Consider the following 22,023-nt stretch of genomic DNA (forward strand, 5'->3'; position numbering starts at 1 on the left):
GCGCACCGCACTGCATTGTGGGAGCGGCACATAGACCCTAGAGGTCATAATTGACCTCTAGTGTCTATGTGATGCTCTGGGAGATCTCCCATAGATCCGAGGAGCGGTGCCGGCGGCCGGAGACAAAGGGCAGCAATGGTCGGGAAGCAGGAGCGGGGATTGTGAGTATTCATTTTTTTTTTCTTGTAAGCGGCGCAACTAGGGGGCACAACTCTACAGGGGGCACAACTCTACAGGGGGCACAGTACTGTGGGGCAATACTACTGTGGGCACAGCTACAGGGAGCACAGTACTGGGGGCACAACTACTGAGGGCACAGCTACAGGGGGCATAACTGACCACGCCGCTTCTCCATGAAGCCACACCCCTAATTTTTTGCCCTGGGTGCCACAAGGTCTAGATCCGGCCCTGTGTGTATGCTTTGCAGAATCGGCTGCTTGGCTGCTGAATACAGCGGTCTACAGACAGGTCGGGTAAATGTGTACCTAGCCTAAGGGGATGTTTGGATTAAATGTACCATCCATGTCAGTGCCGTAACTAGGCATTTTAGCGCTGTGTGCATGAAACGACATTGGCGCCCCCCCCCCCATGTAAGATAGGGGCAGTGCGCGCCGTAGGCGCGTGAAAAATATATAGGAGCATGGCTTCATGGGGAAGGGGCGTGGCCACAAAATAATAGCTATTCATACTACGGTGCACAGTAGTCTCCATTATTCAAATTACGCTGCACAGTAGCGCCACTACACCAGGTAGAGCCCCTTTTATACATTACAGCAGACAGCGTCCCCCTTTTTACACATTACAGCAGCCAGTCCCCCTTTTTACACATTGCGGCAGCCAGGCCCCCTTTTTACACATTGCAGCAGCCTGTCCCCCTTTTTACACATTGCGGCAGCCAGGCCCCCTTTTTACACATTGCAGCAGCCAGGCCCCCTTTTTACACATTGCAGCAGCCAGTCCCCCTTTTTACACATTGCGGCAGCCAGGCCCCCTTTTTACACATTGCAGCAGCCAGGCCCCCTTTTTACACATTGCAGCAGCCAGGACCCCTTTTTACACATTGCGGCAGCCAGGACCCCTTTTTACACATTGCAGCAGCCAGGCCCCCTTTTTACACATTGCGGCAGCCAGGCCCCCTTTTTACATATTGCAGCAGCCAGGCCCCCTTTTTACACATTGCAGCAGCCAGGACCCCTTTTTACACATTGCGGCAGCCAGGACCCCTTTTTACACATTATGGCAGCCAGGACCCCTTTTTACACATTATGGCAGACAGTGTCCCCCAGAGAGAGAGAGAGAGAGAGAGAGAGAGAGAGGGATATACTTACCTTCTCCCCGCTGACAGGCTCCTCTTGCTGGCAGCTCCCTCTGTGCAGGCATCGGACAAGGAGGAGGGGGGAGGGGGACTGGAGCCGCAGCAGCGCTATTTCATTGGTAGTAAGCGCCGCTGCAGCATCCCCCTCTCCTTCCGTATAGGCTGCCCGGCGCTGCTGTGGATGCTGGGATGCGGTTCCTCCATCCCAGCATCCACAGCAGCGCCGGGCAGCCTATACGGAAGGAGAGGGGGATGCTGCAGCGGCGCTTACTATCAATGAAATAGCGCTGCTGCGGCTCCAGTCCCCCTCCCTCCTCCTCCTTCTCGTCTGCCCGGCGCTGCTCTCTCGGCGCAGACTTCAGAGGCGGCATGTAATGAGTCAATTTGACTCATTACATGCCGCTGGCCGTGCGCCCTCAGGGCAACTGCGCTGTGTGCCAAGCCCACTTGGCACACACGTAGTTACGGCGCTGATCCATGTTCCTGCAGCAGATCCTCTCTACGTTTGTTTGGTGCAGCTGTGGAGCACTGAGTATGGTATCACTGATGATAGTAGTCGCTATCAGAAAAAAATATCTCCCTCAAATTATGTTTTTTACTATACACAAGGGGGTAAATTTACTAAGAATCGTATTTTCCCGTTTGAAGTCAAAGTTCAATCACGAATGACATCGAAAGTGTAAATATGCAACTTTTTGAATTGATTACGACTAATTTACTAAGCTGCCGTATTCTGCATTTTCGGGTTTTCCGATGTCGATGTCATTCGTTTTTTTTGGCAGTGTTTTATGTGAGTGACTTGTAAAACACTGCCGACTTTAATACAATGAATCTCGGCCGGATCTGAGAGATCCGTGCTGGGCTTCATTGTGCACCTTGTAAAAAAAAAAAAAAAGTTTAAATGTAAAAAAAAAATTGCGTGGGGTCCCCCCTCCTAAGGCAAACCAGCCTCGGGCTCTTTGAGCCGATCCTGGTTGCAGAAATATGGGGGAAAAATTGACAGGGGTTCCCCCATATTTAAGCAACCAGCATCGGGCTCTGCGCCTGGTCCTGGTTCCAAAAATACGGGGGACAAAAAGAGTAGGGGTCCCCCGTATTTTTGAAACCAGCACCGGGCTCCACTAGCTGGAGAGATAATGCCACAGCCGGGGGTCACTTTTATACAGTGCCTTGCGGCCGTGGCATCAAATATCCAACTAGTCACCCCTGGCCGGGGTACCCTGGGGGAGTGGGGACCCCTTCAATCAAGGGGTCCCCCCCCCCCCCAGCCACCCAAGGGCCAGGGGTGAAGCCCGAGGCTGTCCCCCCCATCCAATGGGCTGCGGATGGGGGGCTGATAGCCTTTGTTCAAAGTGAATGATATTGTTTTTAGTAGCAGTACTACAAGGCCCAGCAAGCCTCCCCCGCAAGCTGGTACTTGGAGAACCACAAGTACCAGCATGCGGCGGAAAAATGGGCCCGCTGGTACCTGTAGTGCTACTGCTAAAAAAATACCCCAATAAAGACAACACACACACACCTTGAAAGTCCACGTACTTGTAAAAATAAAAAAACGGATACCCGACCTCGCACTGAAAGTTTTCACATGGGTCCCCTTTCCCTGAATGCCTGGAACCCCCTCTGACTTAAGTCCAAGAAGGTTCCATCAGCCAATCAGGGAGCGCCACGTTGTGGCACCCTCCTGATCGGCTGTGTGCTCCTGTACTGTCTGACAGGCGGCACACGGCAGTGTTACAATGTTGGGAACTGTCAGGTCAGCGGTTGACCGAAAATGACCTCACCGCTGACCTGAAAGTTCCCACCATTGGTTACAATGGAGCGCATAGGCGCTACATTGTAACACTGCCGTGTGCCGCCTGTCAGACAGTACAGGAGCACACAGCCGATCAGGAGGGTGCCACAACGTGGCGCTCCCTGATTGGCTGATGGAACCTTCTTGGACTTAAGTCAGAGGGGGTTCCAGGCATTCGGGGAAAGGGGACCCATGTGAAAACATGGGTCCACTTTCAGTGCGAGGTCGGGTATCCGTTTTTTTATTTTTACAAGTGCGTGGATTACAAAAGGATTTACCGAGGAGCCTAAAACACTGGATTATGTGAGTATAATTTTTTCTACAGGTACACCATGGATTCTACTGGAGAAGAGGACCGACCTGCGTGGGAACATAAGGTAAGTATGTGTATATGGAGGTGTGGATGGATGTATTAAAGTTATACTTTCAAGGTGTGTGTGTGTGTTGTCTTTATTGGGGTATTTTTTTAGTAGTAGTACTACAGGTACCAGCGGGCCCATTTTTCCGCCGCATGCTGGTACTTGTGGTTCTCCAAGTACCAGCTTGCGGGGGAGGCTTGCTGGGCCTTGTAGTACTGCTACTAAAAACAATATCATTCACTTTGAACAAAGGCTATCAGCCCCCCATCCGCAGCCCATTGGATGGGGGGGACAGCCTCGGGCTTCACCCCTGGCCCTTGGGTGGCTGGAGGGGGGGACCCCTTGATTGAAGGGGTCCCCACTCCCCCAGGGTACCCCGGCCAGGGGTGACTAGTTGGATATTTGATGCCACGGCCGCAAGGCACTGTATAAAAGTGACCCCCGGCTGTGGCATTATCTGTCCAGCTAGTGGAGCCCGGTGCTGGTTTCAAAAATACGGGGGACCCCTACTCTTTTTGTCCCCCGTATTTTTGGAACCAGGACCAGGCGCAGAGCCCGGTGCTGGTTGCTTAAATATGGGGGAACCCCTGTCAATTTTTTTCCCATATTTTTGCAACCAGGGCCGGCTCAAAGTGCCCGAGGCTGGTTTGGTTTAGGAGGGGGGACCCCACGCATTTTTTTTTTTGGAAATTTATAACATTTCCCCCCCCTTCCCACTGAAAAACATGCACGGATCTCATGGATCCGTGCATGCCAATACAAACACGGGATAAAAAAGCAGGTCTGTTTTTTTTTAGCACTTTTTCACGATTTGTATTTTAGCACGGCAGTGTTTGGCTATTGTCGGCAGTGTTTGTGTTTTGCACTTTTTAGTAAATTCCCGATTTCTACCAAATTGCAGGCGTATTTGACCGATGGTGTATTGATTCGTGATTTTTTCCTAGGACTTCCAAAATATTACGAATGCCCTCATCACTGCCGTGATTTTTGCTTAGTAAATTACCGAAATGACACTTTGAAGAAAAAACGGCATCTCGGTCAAAATCGGGACCTTAGTAAATATACCCCAAGGGGTTTAATAATAGTCACTTATTTCAGATTTGAAGCTAAAAGAAAAATCCCTAGCAGCTCTGTAGTCTTTTCCTGTCTGGTCAGACTCCGTAGTGGTCTGAATAAATAACGTGTCACTGGCATGTTGTGACCTGTGTATACTGTACACTCAAAATCGAACGATGCATCATATGTACATCAAACATGGTATGATGTGCATACGATTACGACGGATAATATGGGCTGCACGTATGATCATTTGATACGACATGCTACCCGTGCGGCCGCGCATCGCTTCGTAATTGTGCATAAAACATGCATCATGTACACACAATACGTCAGTCGTATTTATAAACGATATCGACCTGATGTATGGCCAGCATATCTATCTATCTATCTATCTATCTAGATATATATATATGGTATCCGGATGAGAGGTCGACACCAAATTGTCGACATACATATGGGCGATATGGTCATAAGGTCGACAGGTTCAAATGGTTGACATGAGCTTTTTGGAATTTTGTTTCATTTTTCCTTCTTTACCATCCACGTGGACTACAATTGAGAATGGTAGCCCGTGAGTGAGGCAAGCCATGTGAGGGGACGCGGCACACTAACTAGTGGTCCACGTGTTGGAAGTAAAATTTTGACACCATAAAATGTCAAAAACTCATGTTGACTGTGTGCATGTCGACCTAGACATTGTCAGACTTCTGACTGTTGACCCTTTGATCCATAACCTATATATATTTATATACCATGTTATGATTTTACTATTTTCATACAAAATCATATTGCACATACAAAAAATAATTAAAACAATTCACTATTTTTTTTAACTTTCCTTTTATTAGATACAAATAATAATAATAATAATAATAATAATAATAATAATAATAAAAAAACAATGGTTCAACGCTTCTGATTGGTTCTTGATCTCCACCTCCCATTTATACTATATTTTTATTTGGTGGGGGAGGGGGGGGGGGGGGCGGCATTATTTAATTGATATTTGCAATCAGTCTGTTGCAGAAAAGAAGATTCTCATTTGAATTAAACAAATGTTTGTATTTATTTTACCTTAAATAGTACTTTTATTTAGTATTTATTTTATTTTCTACATGAAAAATACAACTTAGTATGTTAGTGACACTGTCCAGACACACACCAGTCTAATACATATGTTACTTACAGTGCTAGAATTTCCACATTTACTACTAACTAGAGATGAGCGGGTTCGGTTCGTCGAGATCCGACTCCCCCCGAACTTCACCTATTTTACACGGGTCCGAGGCAGCCTCGGATCTTCCCGCCTTGCTCGGTTAACCCGAACGCGGCCGAACGTCATCATTCCGCTGTCGGATTCTTGCGATATTCGTATTCTATATAAAGAGCCGCGCGTCGCTGCCATTTTCACTCGTGCATTGGAGATTGAACGGAGAGGACGTGGCTACGTTCTCTGCCTGAAAAGCTCAATATCTGTGCTCAGTGTGCTGCAAATATCTGTGCTCAGTGCGCTGCAAATATCTGTGCTCAGTGTGCTGCAAATATCTACGTTCTCTGCCTGAAAAGCTCCATATCTGTGCTCAGTGTGCTGCAAATATCTGTGCTCAGTGTGCTGCATTTTGGTGACCAACAGTATATAGTTGTACAGTACAGTAGGAAATTGCTGTATCTTGCAGCTCTGTGTCACTGCAAGTATCCATTCCATATCTGTGCTGCATTTTTGTGAGCAGTATATATAGTAGTACAGTGCAGCATTTTGGCGACCAACAGTATATAGTTGTACAGTACAGTAGGCCATTGCTGTATCTTGCAGCTCCGTGTCACTGCAAGTATCCATTCCATATCTGTGCTGCATTTTTGTGAGCAGTGCAGTGCAGCATTTTGGTGACCAACAGTATATAGTTGTACAGTACAGTAGGCCATTGCTGTATCTTGCAGCTCCGTGTCACTGCGAGTATCCATTCCATATCTGTGCTGCATTTTTGTGAGCAGTATATATAGTAGTACAGTGCAGCATTTTGGTGACCAACAGTATATAGTTGTACAGTACAGTAGGCCATTGCTGTATCTTGCAGCTCCGTGTCACTGCAAGTATCCATATCTGTGCTGCATTGTTGTGAGCAGTATATATAGTAGTACAGTGCAGCATTTTGGTGACCAGTATACTACAGTACAATAGTCCAGTGCTGTTCTCGCTGCTCAGTGTCAGTTCTCCGTAGTAGTATCATCAGTGCTCAGTAAAATCAGTGCTCAATATAATCAGTGATTGATCAGTATAATCAGTTCTCAGTATAATCAGTGCGCTGTTAGACGTGCGCCCGTTTTCCGCCATTAGTGCATTGGGATTTAGACAATTAATGAAGTTATTGTGTCCCTGGTACAAAATCCCATCTAGATTCCACTTCACTAGGCAGGCGATAGCGAGATTTTACCAATTAATATCAGTGATTTATAATTAATTATTAATTACAGTGATCTTGCCAACTGATTCCAGTGATTTTGTCATTTTCTTCCAGTGATTTGGAACAATAATACCATTGATTAGAACGAATAATTCCTGTGATGCGCTAGCAAAAAATAATATTTTACTCACCGGTAATTCTATTTCTCGTAGTCCGTAGTGGATGCTGGGACTCCGTAAGGACCATGGGGAATAGCGGCTCCGCAGGAGACTGGGCACAACTAAAGAAAGCTTTAGGACTACCTGGTGTGCACTGGCTCCTCCCTCTATGACCCTCCTCCAGACCTAAGTTAGGATACTGTGCCCGGAAGAGCTGACACAATAAGGAAGGATTTTGAATCCCGGGTAAGACTCATACCAGCCACACCGTATAACTCGTGATACTATACCCAGTTAACAGTATGAACAATAACTGAGCCACTCAACAGATGGCTCAACAATAACCCTTTAGTTAAACAATAACTATATACAAGTATTGCAGACAATCCGCACTTGGGATGGGCGCCCAGCATCCACTACGGACTACGAGAAATAGATTTACCGGTGAGTAAAATCTTATTTTCTCTGACGTCCTAAGTGGATGCTGGGACTCCGTAAGGACCATGGGGATTATACCAAAGCTCCCAAACGGGCGGGAGAGTGCGGATGACTCTGCAGCACCGAATGGGCAAACTCTAGGTCCTCCTCAGCCAGGGTGTCAAACTTGTAGAATTTAGCAAATGTGTTTGACCCCGACCAAGTAGCTGCTCGGCAAAGTTGTAGAGCCGAGACCCCTCGGCCGCCGCCCAAGAAGAGCCCACCTTCCTCGTGGAATGGGCTTTCACTGATTTAGGATGCGGCAGTCCAGCCGCAGAATGTGCAAGCTGAATCGTACTACAGATCCAGCGAGCAATAGTCTGCTTTGAAGCAGGAGCACCCAGCTTGTTGGGTGCATACAGGATAAACAACGAGTCAGTTTTCCTGACACTAGCTGTCCTGGAAACATAAATTCTCAGGGCCCTGACTACGTCCAACAACTTGGAAGCCTCCAAGTCTTTAGTAGCCGCAGGCACCACGATAGGTTGGTTCAAATGAAAGGCTGATACCACCTTAGGGAGAAACTGGGGACGAGTCCTCAATTCTGCCCTATCCATATGGAAAATCAGATAAGGGCTTTTACATGACAAAGCCGCCAATTCTGACACACGCCTGGCCGAAGCCAAGGCCAACAGCATGACCACTTTCCACGTGACATATTTTAATTCCACGGTTTTAAGTGGCTCAAACCAATGTGACTTTAGGAAATCCAACACCACGTTGAGATCTCAAGGTGCCACTGGAGGCACAAAAGGGGGCTGAATATGCAGCACTCCCTTAACAAAAGTCTGAACTTCAGGTAGTGAAGCCAGTTCTCTCTGGAAGAAAATCGATAGAGCCGAAATCTGGACCTTAATGGAACCCAATTTTAGGCCCATAGTCACCCCTGACTGTAGGAAGTGCAGAATACGGCCCAGCTGAAATTCCTCCGTTGGGGCCTTCCTGGCCTCACACCACGCAACATATTTTCGCCAAATGCGGTGATAATGGTTTGCGGTCACTTCTTTCCTAGCTTTAATCAGCGTAGGAATGACTTCCTCCGGAATGCCCTTTTCCTTCAGGATCCGGTGTTCAACCACCATGCCGTCAAACGCAGCCACGGTAAGTCTTGGAACAGACAGGGCCCCTGCTGCAGCAGGTCCTGTCTGAGCGGCAGAGGCCATGGGTCCTCTGAGATCATTTCTTGAAGTTCCGGGTACCAAGCTCTTCTTGGCCAATCCGGAACAATGAGTATAGTTCTTACTCCTCTTCTCCTTATTATTCTCAGTACCTTGGGTATGAGAGGAAGAGGAGGGAACACATAAACCGACCGGTACACCCACGGTGTCACTAGAGCGTCCACAGCTATCGCCTGAGGGTCTCTTGACCTGGCGCAATATCTTTCTAGCTTTTTGTTTAGGCGGGAAGCCATCATGTCCACCTGTGGCCTTTCCCAACGGTTTACAATCAGTTGGAAGACTTCTGGATGAAGTCCCCACTCTCCCGGGTGGAGGTCGTGCCTGCTGAGGAAGTCTGCTTCCCAGTTTTCCACTCCCGGAATGAACACTGCTGACAGTGCTTACACGTGATTTTCCGCCCATCGGAGAATCCTTGTGGCTTCTGCCATCGCCGTCCTGCTTCTTGTGCCGCCCTGTCGGTTTACATGGGCGACTGCCGTGATGTTGTCTGACTGGATCAGTACCGGCTGGTTTTGAAGCAGGGGTTTTGCCTGACTTAGGGCATTGTAAATGGCCCTCAGTTCCAGAATATTTATGTGTAGGGAAGTCTCCTGACTTGACCATAGTCCTTGGAAGTTTCTTCCCTGTGTGACTGCCCCCCAGCCTCGAAGGCTGGCATCCGTGGTCACCAGGACCCAGTCCTGTATGCCGAATCTGCGGCCCTCTTGAAGATGAGCACTTTGCAGCCACCACATCAGAGACACCCTGGTCGTTGGAGACAGGGTTATCAGCCGATGCATCTGAAGATGCGATCCGGACCACTTGTCCAACAGGTCCCACTGAAAAGTCCTTGCATGGAACCTGCCGAATGGAATTGCTTCGTAGGAAGCTACCATTTTTCCCAGGACTCGCGTGCAGTGATGCACCGACACCTGTTTTGGTTTCAGGAGGCCTCTGACTAGAGATGACAGCTCCTTGGTTTTCTCCTCCGGGAGAAACACTTTTTTCTGTTCTGTGTCCAGAACCATCCCCAGGAACAGTAGACGTGTCGTAGGGACCAGCTGTGACTTTGGAATATTTAGAATCCAACCGTGCTGTTGTAGCACCTCCCGAGATAGTGCTACCCCGACCAACAACTGCTCCCTGGACCTCGCCTTTATCAGGAGATCGTCCAAGTACGGGATAATTAAAACTCCCTTTTTTCGAAGGAGTATCATCATTTCGGCCATTACCTTGGTAAATACCCTCGGTGCCGTGGACAGACCAAACGGCAACGTCTGGAATTGGTAATGACAATCCTGTACCACAAATCTGAGGTACTCCTGGTGATGATGGTAAATGGGGACATGCAGGTAAGCATCCTTGATGTCCAGTGATACCATGTAATCCCCCTCGTCCAGGCTTGAAATAACCGCCCTGAGCGATTCCATCTTGAACTTGAATTTTTTTATATATGTGTTCAAGGATTTCAAATTTAAAATGGGTCTCACCGAACCGTCCGGTTTCGGTACCACAAACATTGTGGAATAGTAACCCCGTCCTTGTTGAAGGAGGGGCACCTTGACTATCACCTGCTGGGAATACAGCTTGTGAATTGCCTCCAGCACTGCCTCCCTGCCTGAGGGAGTTGTTGGCAAGGCAGATTTGAGGAAACGGCGGGGGGGAGACGTCTTGAATTCCAGCTTGTACCCCTGAGATACTACTTGAAGGATCCAGGGATCCACCCGTGAGCGAGCCCACTGATTGCTGAAGTTTTTGAGACGGGCCCCCACCGTACCTGGATCTGCCTGTGGAGCCCCAGCATCATGCGGTGGACTTGGAGGAAGCGGGGGAGGACTTTTGCTCCTGGGAACTGGCTGTATGCTGCAGCTTTTTCCCTCTACCTCTGCCTCTGGGCAGAAAGGACGCGCCTTTAACCCGCTTGCCTTTATGGGGCCGAAAGGACTGTACCTGATAATATGGTGCTTTCTTTGGCTGTGAGGGAACATGGGGTAAAAATGCTGACTTCCCAGCTGTTGCTGTGGAAACGAGGTCCGAGAGACCATCCCCGAACAACTCCTCACCCTTATAAGGCAAAACTTCCATGTGCCTTTTAGAATCTGCATCACCCGTCCACTGCCGAGTCCATAATCCTCTCCTGGCAGAAATGGACATTGCACTTATTTTAGATGCCAGCCGGCAAACATCCCTCTGTGCATCTCTCATGTATAAGACTGCGTCTTTTATATGCTCTATGGATAGCAATATAGTGTCCCTGTCTAGGGTATCAATATTTTCCGACAGGGAATCTGACCACGCAGCTGCCGCACTGCACATCCATGCTGAAGCAATAGCCGGTCTCAGTATAATACCTGAGTGTGTATATACAGACTTCAGGATAGCTTCCTGCTTCCTATCAGCAGGCTCCTTTAGGGCGGCCGTGTCCGGAGACGGTAGTGCCACCTTTTTTGACAGACGTGTGAGCGCTTTATCCACCCTAGGGGATGTTTCCCAACGTGACCTATCCTCTGGCGGGAAAGGGTACGCCATTAGTAACCTTTTAGAAATTACCAGTTTCTTATCGGGGGAAGCCCACGCTTCTTCACACACCTCATTTAATTCCTCAGATGGGGGAAAAACCACTGGTAGTTTTTTCTCCCCAAACATAATACCCTTTTTTGTGGTTCCTGGGGTAATATCAGTAATGTGCAACACATTTTTCATTGCCTCAATCATGTAACGTGTGGCCCTATTGGAATGTACATTTGTCTCATCGTCATCGACACTGGATTCAGTATCCATGTCGACATCTGTGTCTGCCATCTGAGGTAGCGGGCGTTTTAGAGCCCCTGATGGCTTTTGAGACAGCTGGGCAGGCACAAGCTGAGAAGCCGGCTGTCCCACATCTGATATGTTGTTTTATGTAAGGAGTTGACACTTTCACGTAATTCCTTCCACAAGTCCATCCACTCAGGTGTCGGCCCCGCAGGGGGTGACATCACATTTATCGGCACTTGCTCCGCCTCCACATAAGCCTCCTCATCAAACATGTCGACACAGCCGTACCGACACACCGCACACACACAGGGAATGCTCTGACTGAGGACAGGACCCCACAAAGCCCTTTGGGGAGACAGAGAGAGAGTATGCCAGCACACACCAACAGCGCTATATAACACAGGGATTAACACTATAACTGAGTGATTTTTCCCAATAGCTGCTTGTATACACAATATTGCGCCTAAATTTAGTGCCCCCCCCTCTCTTTTTTACCCTATGTAGTCTGGAAACTGCAGGGGAGAGCCTGGGAGCGATCCTTCCAGCGGAGCTGTGAGGGAAAATGGCGCCAGTGTGCTGAGGGAGATAGCCCCGCCCCTTTTTCGGCGGACTTCTCCCGCTTTTTTCTATGTATATCTGGCAGGGGTATTTTACACATATATAGTCTCTATGACTATATTATGTGTTTTTTTGCCAGCCAAGGTACTAAATATTGCAGCCCAGGGCGCCCCCCCTAGCGCCCTGCACCCATCAGTGACCGGAGTGTGAGGTGTGCATGGGAAGCAATGGCGCACAGCTGCAGTGCTGTGCGCTACCTTGTTTGAAGACCGAAGTCTTCTGCCGCCGATTTCCAGGACTCTTCTTGCTTCTGGCTCTGTAAGGGAGACGGCGGCGCGGCTCCGGGAACGGACGATCGAGGTCGGGCCCTGTGTTCGATCCCTCTGGAGCTAATGGTGTCCAGTAGCCTTAGAAGCCCAAGCTAGCTGCAAGCAGGTAGGTTCGCTTCTCTCCCCTTAGTCCCTCGTAGCAATGAGTCTGTTGCCAGCAGATCTCACTGAAAATAAAATACCTAAAATAAACTTTCTTTTTCTAGGAGCTCAGGAGAGCCCCTAGTGTGCATCCAGCTCAGCCGGGCACAAAATTCTAACAGAGGTCTGGAGGAGGGTCATAGAGGGAGGAGCCAGTGCACACCAGGTAGTCCTAAAGCTTTCTTTAGTTGTGCCCAGTCTCCTGCGGAGCCGCTATTCCCCATGGTCCTTACGGAGTCCCAGCATCCACTTAGGACGTCAGAGAAATGGTGACTAAAAATTTGTACACATTATGATCGCAATGCAGCCACTGTTTGACTGACAAGAAGACGGCGTTTGTGGGCTGAAAACCCGCTGTTTTCTAGGTGTGTCTGAAAAAACGCAGGCGTGCCCAGGCGTTTTTAAGGAGGGCCTCTGACGTCAGCGATGACCACTTCCAGCCTCTTGTGTAGCAAAAATTGTGGATGACCTTGCCTGCGGAGATAGGAAAAACCATCGAAGTTCTGGTAATTGCATGGTTTTGCGATCAGACCGTACATTGTGATGCATTCACAATTTTTATAATGGGCGTTCTTTCTCAATTTCTGGGTGGCAACTATTGATCGCAGAAAGTGATTTTTAGCATAGACTGCAATCCTTACTGAATCAGGTCCAAAGACATGAATTAAATGGATTGTGTGTGTGCTATATTGTTAGCAGAAATGGCCCCTGAATACTATTAGAAAGAAACAAAACCACCTAGAATAGAAGATGTGACAATAAAGAAATGAATATGAAGCTAACATGGGTATCTTCCCAGCACTGCCACCCTGACCACAGTCCAGCTGGTGCCTGCTCTCTGTGCAGTCTGCATGACTAACAGCTTTCAGAAGTTTAAAAGGTAAACAGAGAGCAGTGTTATTGCCAGTGCAGCTGACTGAACACGCTTGCCAGTCTGACAAGCAGTCCAACCCGCTGTCTTCAACAACCTTATATTGCACATTTTACATTAAACCTCTCCAGGCTGCTAGCTTTGTAGAATACACTGGTGACATTCTCTGGCGAGAATAAGCGTCTCTCAAACTGTGACCATCTCAGGGTAGAGATTCAATGAAACAATTAGGAAAATCTGAGGCACACCTGACCCCAAAGCTCACATATCATTTTACACAACACACACAAAATGTAAATAAAATGTTGATCCAAACACAGTTATTACCTTCCCAGAGAATAACCAAACATAACTATTAGCATTAAAATAACCAGGTTTTTTTTCCCAAGACTGATGGGAAATCCTAGGTCATAATAGGCAATACGGTGGCAATTAAACTATGTATTGTTGTTTTTATTGTAAACATGGAATGCATTAATGTCATAATTGCAGCTATAAAGCATTGTACAATATTCAGGAATAACCACGCCAATATTTCACTAATGGTAGGAAACAGTTAAACAGCATTTGCTTGTATCCATGCTTGGCTCATTTGCACTGCAGCGATTTATTTGCACAGTATGTGCCAAGATAACAGGCAATTACAGGTAATGGTCATGGTCTTATATTATTTCATATCATATCCCTCCACTGTGATTAGCCCTTAGTGCACCTTTCCAGCTGCTGTTAGCCCGGCAGCCTCGTACTGATTCTTTACGTGATTAGAATAATTTGTATACTACTAAATATAACCTTTAGCGCACAACCACAAAATCCCAACTCGGGATAATTCTGTAATATTCCTAGCTGGCAATCAGGCAGGGCCGGCTCCAGGCCTACTAGCACCCTGAGCGAGAAAATGTAAAAGCGCCCCCCAGCCCCTATGCGCGCTTCGGGAAAAGTGGGCGTGGCCTCCTGTGAAAGTGGGTGTGGCCTCGTAACTTCATATTATTAAACTATAAATAAAATAAGATTTTACTTACCGATAAATCTATTTCTCGTAGTCCGTAGTGGATGCTGGGACTCCGTAAGGACCATGGGGAATAGCGGCTCCGCAGGAGACAGGGCACAAAATAAAAGCTTGAGATATCAGGTGGTGTGCACTGGCTCCTCCCCCTATGACCCTCCTCCAAGCCAGTTAGGATACTGTGCCCGGACGAGCGTACATAATAAGGAAGGATATTGAATCCCGGGTAAGACTCATACCAGCCACACCAATCACACCGTACAACTCGTGATCTGAACCCAGTTAACAGTATGATAAATTTAAAGGAGCCTCTGAAAAGATGGCTCAACAATAATAACCCGAATTTTTTGTAACAATAACTATATACAAGTATTGCAGACAATCCGCACTAGGGATGGGCGCCCAGCATCCACTACGGACTACGAGAAATAGATTTATCGGTAAGTAAAATCTTATTTTCTCTAACGTCCTAAGTGGATGCTGGGACTCCGTAAGGACCATGGGGATTATACCAAAGCTCCCAAACGGGCGGGAGAGTGCGGATGACTCTGCAGCACCGAATGAGAGAACTCCAGGTCCTCCTCAGCCAGGGTATCAAATTTGTAGAATTTAGCAAACGTGTTTGCCCCTGACCAAGTAGCTGCTCGGCAAAGTTGTAAAGCCGAGACCACTCGGGCAGCCGCCCAAGATGAGCCCACTTTCCTTGTGGAATGGGCTTTTACTGATTTTGGCTGTGGCAATCCTGCCACGGAATGTGCAAGCTGAATTGTACTACAAATCCAACGAGCAATCGTCTGCTTTGAAGCAGGAGCACCCAGCTTGTTGGGTGCATACAGGATAAACAGCGAGTCAGTTTTCCTGACTCCAGCCGTCCTGGAAACATATATTTTCAAGGCCCTGACAACGTCCAGCAACTTAGAGTCCTCTAAGTCCCTAGTAGCCGCAGGTACCACAATAGGTTGGTTCATGTGAAATGCAGAAACCACCTTAGGTAGAAATTGAGGACGAGTCCTCAATTCCGCCCTGTCAGAATGAAAATTTAGGTAAGGGCTTTTACATGATAAAGCCGCCAATTCTGACACACGCCTAGCTGAAGCCAAGGCCAACAGCATCGACACCTTCCACGTGAGATATTTTAAATCTACCGTAGACAATGGTTCAAACCAGTGTGATTTTAGAAATCTCAACACAACATTGAGATCCCAAGGTGCCACTGGAGGCACAAAAGGAGGCTGTATGTGCAGCACCCCTTTCACAAATGTCTGAACTTCAGGTACTGAAGCCAGTTCTTTCTGGAAGAATATCGACAGGGCCGAAATTTGAACCTTAATGGACCCTAATTTTAGGCCCATAGACAGTCCTGTTTGCAGGAAATGCAAGAAACGACCCAGTTGAAATTCCTGTGTAGGGGCCTTCTTGGCCTCACACCACGCAACATATTTACGCCAAATGCGGTGATAATGTTTTGCGGTTACTTCCTTTCTGGCTTTTACCAGAGTAGGGATGACTTCTTCTGGAATGCCCTTGTCCTTCAGGATCCGGCGTTCAACCGCCATGCCGTCAAACGCAGCCGCGGTAAGTCTTGGAACAGACAAGGCCCCTGCAGTAGCAGGTCCTGTCTTAGAGGTAGAGGCCACGGTTCGTCCGTGAGCATCTCTTGAAGTTCCGGGTACCAAGACCTTCTTGGCCAATCCGGAACCACGAGTATAGTTCTTACTCCTCTCCTTCTTATGATTCTCAATACTTTCGGTATGAGGGGCAGAGGAGGGAATACATACACTGACTGGTACACCCACGGCGTTACCAGAGCGTCCACTGCTATTGCCTGAGGGTCCCTTGACCTGGCGCAATATCTGTCCAGTTTTTTGTTTAGACGTGACGCCATCATGTCCACCTTTGGTCTTTCCCAACGGTTTACAATTTGGTGGAAGACTTCTGGGTGAAGTCCCCACTCTCCCGGGTGAAGGTCGTGTCTGCTGAGGAAGTCTGCTTCCCAGTTGTCCACTCCCGGAATGAACACTGCTGACAGTGCTATCACATGATTTTCCGCCCAGCGAAGAATCCTTGCAGTTTCTGCCATTGCCCTCCTGCTTCTCGTGCCGCCCTGTCTGTTTATGTGGGCGACTGACGTGATGTTGTCCGACTGGATCAACACCGCCTGACCCTGAAGCAGAGGTTTTGCTTGAATTAAGGCATTGTAAATGGCCCTTAGTTCTAGAATGTTTATATGAAGAGATGTTTCCATGCTTGACCACAAGCCCTGGAAATTCCTTCCCTGTGTGACTGCTCCCCAGCCTCTCAGGCTGGCATCCGTGGTTACCAGGATCCAATCCTGAATGCCAAATCTGCGGCCCTCTAGTAGATGAGCCCTCTGAAGCCACCACAGGAGAGACACCCTTGTCCTTGGCGACAGGGTTATCCGTTGATGCATCTGAAGATGCGATCCGGACCATTTTCCCAGTAGATCCCACTGAAAAGTTCTTGCATGGAATCTTCCGAATGGAATCGCTTCGTAAGAAGCCACCATTTTTCCCAGGACCCTTGTGCACTGATGCACTGAGACCTGTCCTGGTTTTAGGAGGTTCCTGACTAGCTCGGATAACTCCCTGGCCTTCTCCTCCGGGAGAAACACCTTCTTCTGGACTGTGTCCAGAATCATTCCTAAGAACAGTAGACGTGTCGTTGGAATCAGCTGCGATTTTGGAATATTTAGAATCCATCCGTGCTGACTTAGCACTACCTGAGATAGTGCCACTCCGACTTCTAACTGTTCCTTGGTTCTTGCCCTTATCAGGAGATCGTCCAAGTAAGGGATAATTAAGATGCCTTTTCTTCGTAGAAGAATCATCATTTCGGCCATTACCTTGGTAAAGACCCGAGGCGCCGTGGACAATCCAAACGGCAGCGTCTGAAACTGATAATGACAGTTTTGTACTACAAACCTGAGGTACCCTTGGTGAGAAGGATATATTGGGACGTGGAGATAAGCATCCTTGATGTCCAGCGACACCATATAGTCCCCCTCTTCCAGGTTCGCTATCACCGCTCTGAGTGACTCCATCTTGAATTTGAACCTTTTTATGTAAGTGTTCAAAGATTTTAGATTTAATATTGGTCTCACCGAGCCGTCCGGCTTCGGTACCACAAATAGTGTGGAATAATACCCCTTCCCCTGTTGTAAGAGGGGTACCTTGATTATCACCTGCTGGGAGTACAGCTTGTGAATGGCTTCCAGAACTGCCTCCCTGTCGGAGGGAGACTTTGGTAAAGCAGACTTCAGGAACCGATGAGGAGGAAACGCCTCGAATTCCAGTTTGTACCCCTGTGATACTACCTGTAGAATCCAGGGATCCACTTGCGAGTGAGCCCACTGCGCGTTGAAATTCTTGAGACGGGCCCCCACCGTGTCTGAGTCTGCTTGTAAAGCCCCAGCGTCATGCTGAAGACTTGGCAGAAGCAGGGGAGGGCTTCTGCTCCTGGGAAGCGGCTGCATGGTGCTGCCTTTTTCCTCTTCCTCTGCCCTTGGGCAGAAAAGAGTGACCTTTTGCTCGCTTGTACTTATGGGAACGAAAGGACTGAGTTTGAAAAGACTGTGTCTTTTTCTGTTGATGTGAAGTAACCTGGGGTAAAAAGGTGGATTTTCCAGCCGTTGCCGTGGCCACCAGGTCTGTTAGACCAGCCCCAAATAACTCCTCCCCCTTATACGGCAATACTTCCATGTGCCGTTTGGAATCTGCGTCCCCTGACCACTGTCTGGTCCATAATGCTCTTCTGGCAGAGATGGACATTGCGCTTACTCTTGATGCCAGGGTACAAATATCCCTCTGCGCATCACGCATATATAGCAATGCATCCTTTAAATGTTCTATAGTTAACAGAATATTGTCCCTATCCAGGGTATCAATATTCTCAGTCAGGGAATCCGCCCATGCGACTCCAGCACTGCACATCCAGGCTGATGCGATTGCTGGTCGCAGTATAACACCAGTATGTGTGTATATACTTTTCAGGATATTTTCCAGCCTCCTATCAGCTGGTTCTTTGAGGGTGGCCGTATCAGGGGACGGTAACGCTACTTGTTTAGATAAACGTGTGAGCGCCTTATCTACCCTAGGGGGTGTTTCCCACCGTGCCCTAACCTCTGGCGGGAAAGGGTATAGTGCTAATAACTTATTAGAAATTAGCTGTTTTTTATCGGGGGAAACCCACGCTTTATCACACACCTCATTTATTTCCTCAGACTCAGGAAAAACTATTGGCAGTTTTTTCACACCCCACATAATACCCGCCTTTGAGGTATTTGTAGTGTCAGAAAGGTTCAATGCCTCTTTCATTGCCGTGATCATGTAACGTGTGGCCCTACTGGACATTACGTTTGTCTCGTCACCGTCGACACTAGATTCAGTATCTGGATCTGGATCCGTGTCGACCCACTGAGGTAGCGGCCGTTTTAGGGCCCCTGAGGGTGTCTGAGACGCCTGAACAGGCACTAATTGATTTGCCGGCTTTCTCATGTCGTCAACAGTTTTTTGTAAATTGCTGACATTATCACTTAATTGCTTAAACACAATCATCCAGTCAGGTGTCGACTCCCTAGGGGGTGACATCACTAACACAGGCAACTGCTCCGCCTCCACCTCATTTTCCTCCTCATACATGTCGACACACGCGTACCGACACACAGCACACACACCGGGAATGCTCTGATAGAGGACAGGACCCTACTTAGCCCTTTGGAGAGACAGAGGGAGAGTCTGCCAGCACACACCCAGCGCTATATATATACAGGGATAACCTTATATAAGTGTTAATCCCTTATAGCTGCTGTTAATCTAGTTATTTGCTGCCAAAATGCCCCCCCTTCTCTTTTTTACCCTGAATCAGATGCAGTACTGCAGGGGAGAATCAGGGAGCCGTCCTTCCAGCGGAGCTGTGAGGGAATAATGGCGCCAGTGTGCTGAGGAGATAGGCCCCGCCCCTTCACGACGTCCTTAACTCCCGCTTTTTTGTGTAAAATGGCAGGGGAAAAAATACATCCATATAGCCCTGGAGCTATATGTGATGTATTCCTTTTGCCAGCTAAGGTATATGTGTGTTATATTGCGTCTCAGGGCGCTCCCCCCCAGCGCCCTGCACCCTCAGTGACCGGAGTGTGAAGTGTGCTGAGAGCAATGGCGCACAGCTGCGGTGCTGTGCGCTACCTTAGTCTTGAAGACAGGATGTCTTCTGCCGCCGCTTTCACCGGACCTTCGTCTCTTCTGGCTCTGTAAGGGGGACGGCGGCGCGGCTCCGGTGACCCATCCAGGCTGAACCTGTGATCGTCCCTCTGGAGCTAACGTCCAGTAGCCTAAGAAGCCCAATCCACTCTGCACTCAGGTGAGTTCGCTTCTTCTCCCCTTAGTCCCACGATGCAGTGAGCCTGTTGCCAGCAGGACTCACTGAAAATAAAAAAACCTAACTAAACTTTTATTCTAAGCAGCTCTGGAGAGCTACCTAGTTTGCACCCTTCTCGGCCGGGCACAAAAATCTAACTGGCTTGGAGGAGGGTCATAGGGGGAGGAGCCAGTGCACACCACCTGATATCTCAAGCTTTTATTTTGTGCCCTGTCTCCTGCGGAGCCGCTATTCCCCATGGTCCTTACGGAGTCCCAGCATCCACTTAGGACGTTAGAGAAATATATTTTTTCACACCCCCTCTATGCACACAATTAGCAGCCTTATGCAGAACAGCCACAGTAGTGTTCCTTACACACAATGTCTCCAGTGTAGTGCCAGCTACACATGACATGCCCCGCAGCAGTGCCAGCAACACAAGACATGCCCCGCAGCAGTGCCAGCAACACATGACATGCCCCGCAGCAGTGCCAGCTACACATGACATGCCCCGCAGCAGTGCCAGCTACACATGACATGCCCCGCAGCAGTGCCAGCTACACATGACATGCCCCGCAGCAGTGCCAGCTACACATGACATGCCCCTCAACAGTGCCAGCTACACACAATAGACCCCCAGCAGTGCCAGCTACACATGATAGTGTTCACGTTTTAGGGCAGGGTGCTGATCACAAGGAGGGCACATTTTTAAGTAAGGAGGGCAAAATGATGTACATACTGTAATGCCTGGTGCTCCTCCACCCACATGCTGAAGCAGGGACAGTGCGCGCCGAAGGCGCGCAGCAAAAATTTAGGGGCGTTGCTTCGTGGGGAAGGTGCATGACCACAGAATAGTGGCAATTCGCATTACACCACATAGTAGTGCAGCTAATACACATTGCACCAGGTAGAACCTCCTATACACTTTGCGCCAGGCAGAGCACGTTAGACACTTTGCGCCAGGCAGAGCACGATAGGCACTTTGCGCCAGGCAGCGCACGATAGACACATTGCCTAGCCACAGACGCCTAGTAGATACACTACATGATATGCCCCCCAGCAGTGCCAGCTACACGTGACATGCCCCCCAGCAGTGCCAGCTACACGTGACATACCCCCCAGCAGTGCCAGCTACACGTGACATGCCCCCCAGCAGTGCCAGATACATAAATGGCCACACAGTGCAGATATGCCCCCAGTGCCAGATACATAAATGCCCCCACAATGCCAGATACATAAATGACCACACAATGCCAGATACATAAGTGCCCCCACAGTGCCAGATGCATCAATGACCCCACAGCGCCAGATACATAAGTGCCAGATACATAAATGCCCCCAGTGCCACAAAACATAAATGCCCCCACAGTGCCAGATAAATAAATGCCCGCCGTGCCACAAAACATAAAAGCCCCCACAGTGCAGATATGCCCCCACAGTGCCAGATACATAAATGCCCCCAGTGCCAGAAACATAAATGCCCCCACAGTGCAGATATGCCCCCACAGTGCCAGAAACATAAATGCCCCCACAGTGCAGATATGCCCCCACAGTGCCAGAAACATAATGCCCCCACAGTGCAGATATGCCCCCACAGTGCCAGAAACATAATGCCCCCACAGTGCAGGTATGCCCCCACAGTGCCAGAAACATAATGCCCCCACAGTGCAGATATGCCCCCACAGTGCCAGAAACATAATGCCCCCACAGTGCAGATATGCGTATGCCCCCACAGTGCCAGAAACATAATGCCCCCACAGTGCAGATATGCCCCCACAGTGCCAGAAACATAATGCCCCCACAGTGCAGATATGCGTATGCCCCCACAGTGCCAGAAACATAATGCCCCCACAGTGCAGATATGCCCCCACAGTGTCAGAAACATAATGCCCCCACAGTGCAGATATGCCCCCACAGTGCCAGAAACATAATGCCCCCACAGTGCAGATATGCCCCCACAGTGCCAGAAACATAATGCCCCCACAGTGCAGATATGCGTATGCCCCCACAGTGCCAGAAACATAATGCCCCCACAGTGCAGATATGCCCCCACAGTGCCAGAAACATAATGCCCCCACAGTGCAGGTATGCCCCCACAGTGCCAGAAACATAATGCCCCCACAGTGCAGATATGCCCCCACAGTGCCAGAAACATAAACGACCCCACACAGTGCCAGACAGATTTTAACTTACCTGTCATTGACACTGCGGTGCTGGGAGCCGGGAGTACTGCTGTGGGCGCGGGCGGGTGGGCGGGCCGCGGACGGAG

General features: G+C 48.9%; 1 protein-coding gene across 2 annotated transcripts in view; it reads right to left on the minus strand.

Moving 5' to 3' along the window:
• The window catches only part of LOC135030582 (ras GTPase-activating protein 4-like), a 450,090-nt gene that overhangs the window by 230,814 nt on the left and 197,253 nt on the right, over nucleotides 1-22,023 (minus strand). The gene's annotated exons all lie outside the window — the stretch shown is intronic.

This window comes from Pseudophryne corroboree, chromosome 2 (genome assembly GCF_028390025.1).
Source record: "Pseudophryne corroboree isolate aPseCor3 chromosome 2, aPseCor3.hap2, whole genome shotgun sequence".
Lineage (NCBI taxonomy): Eukaryota > Metazoa > Chordata > Amphibia > Anura > Myobatrachidae > Pseudophryne > Pseudophryne corroboree.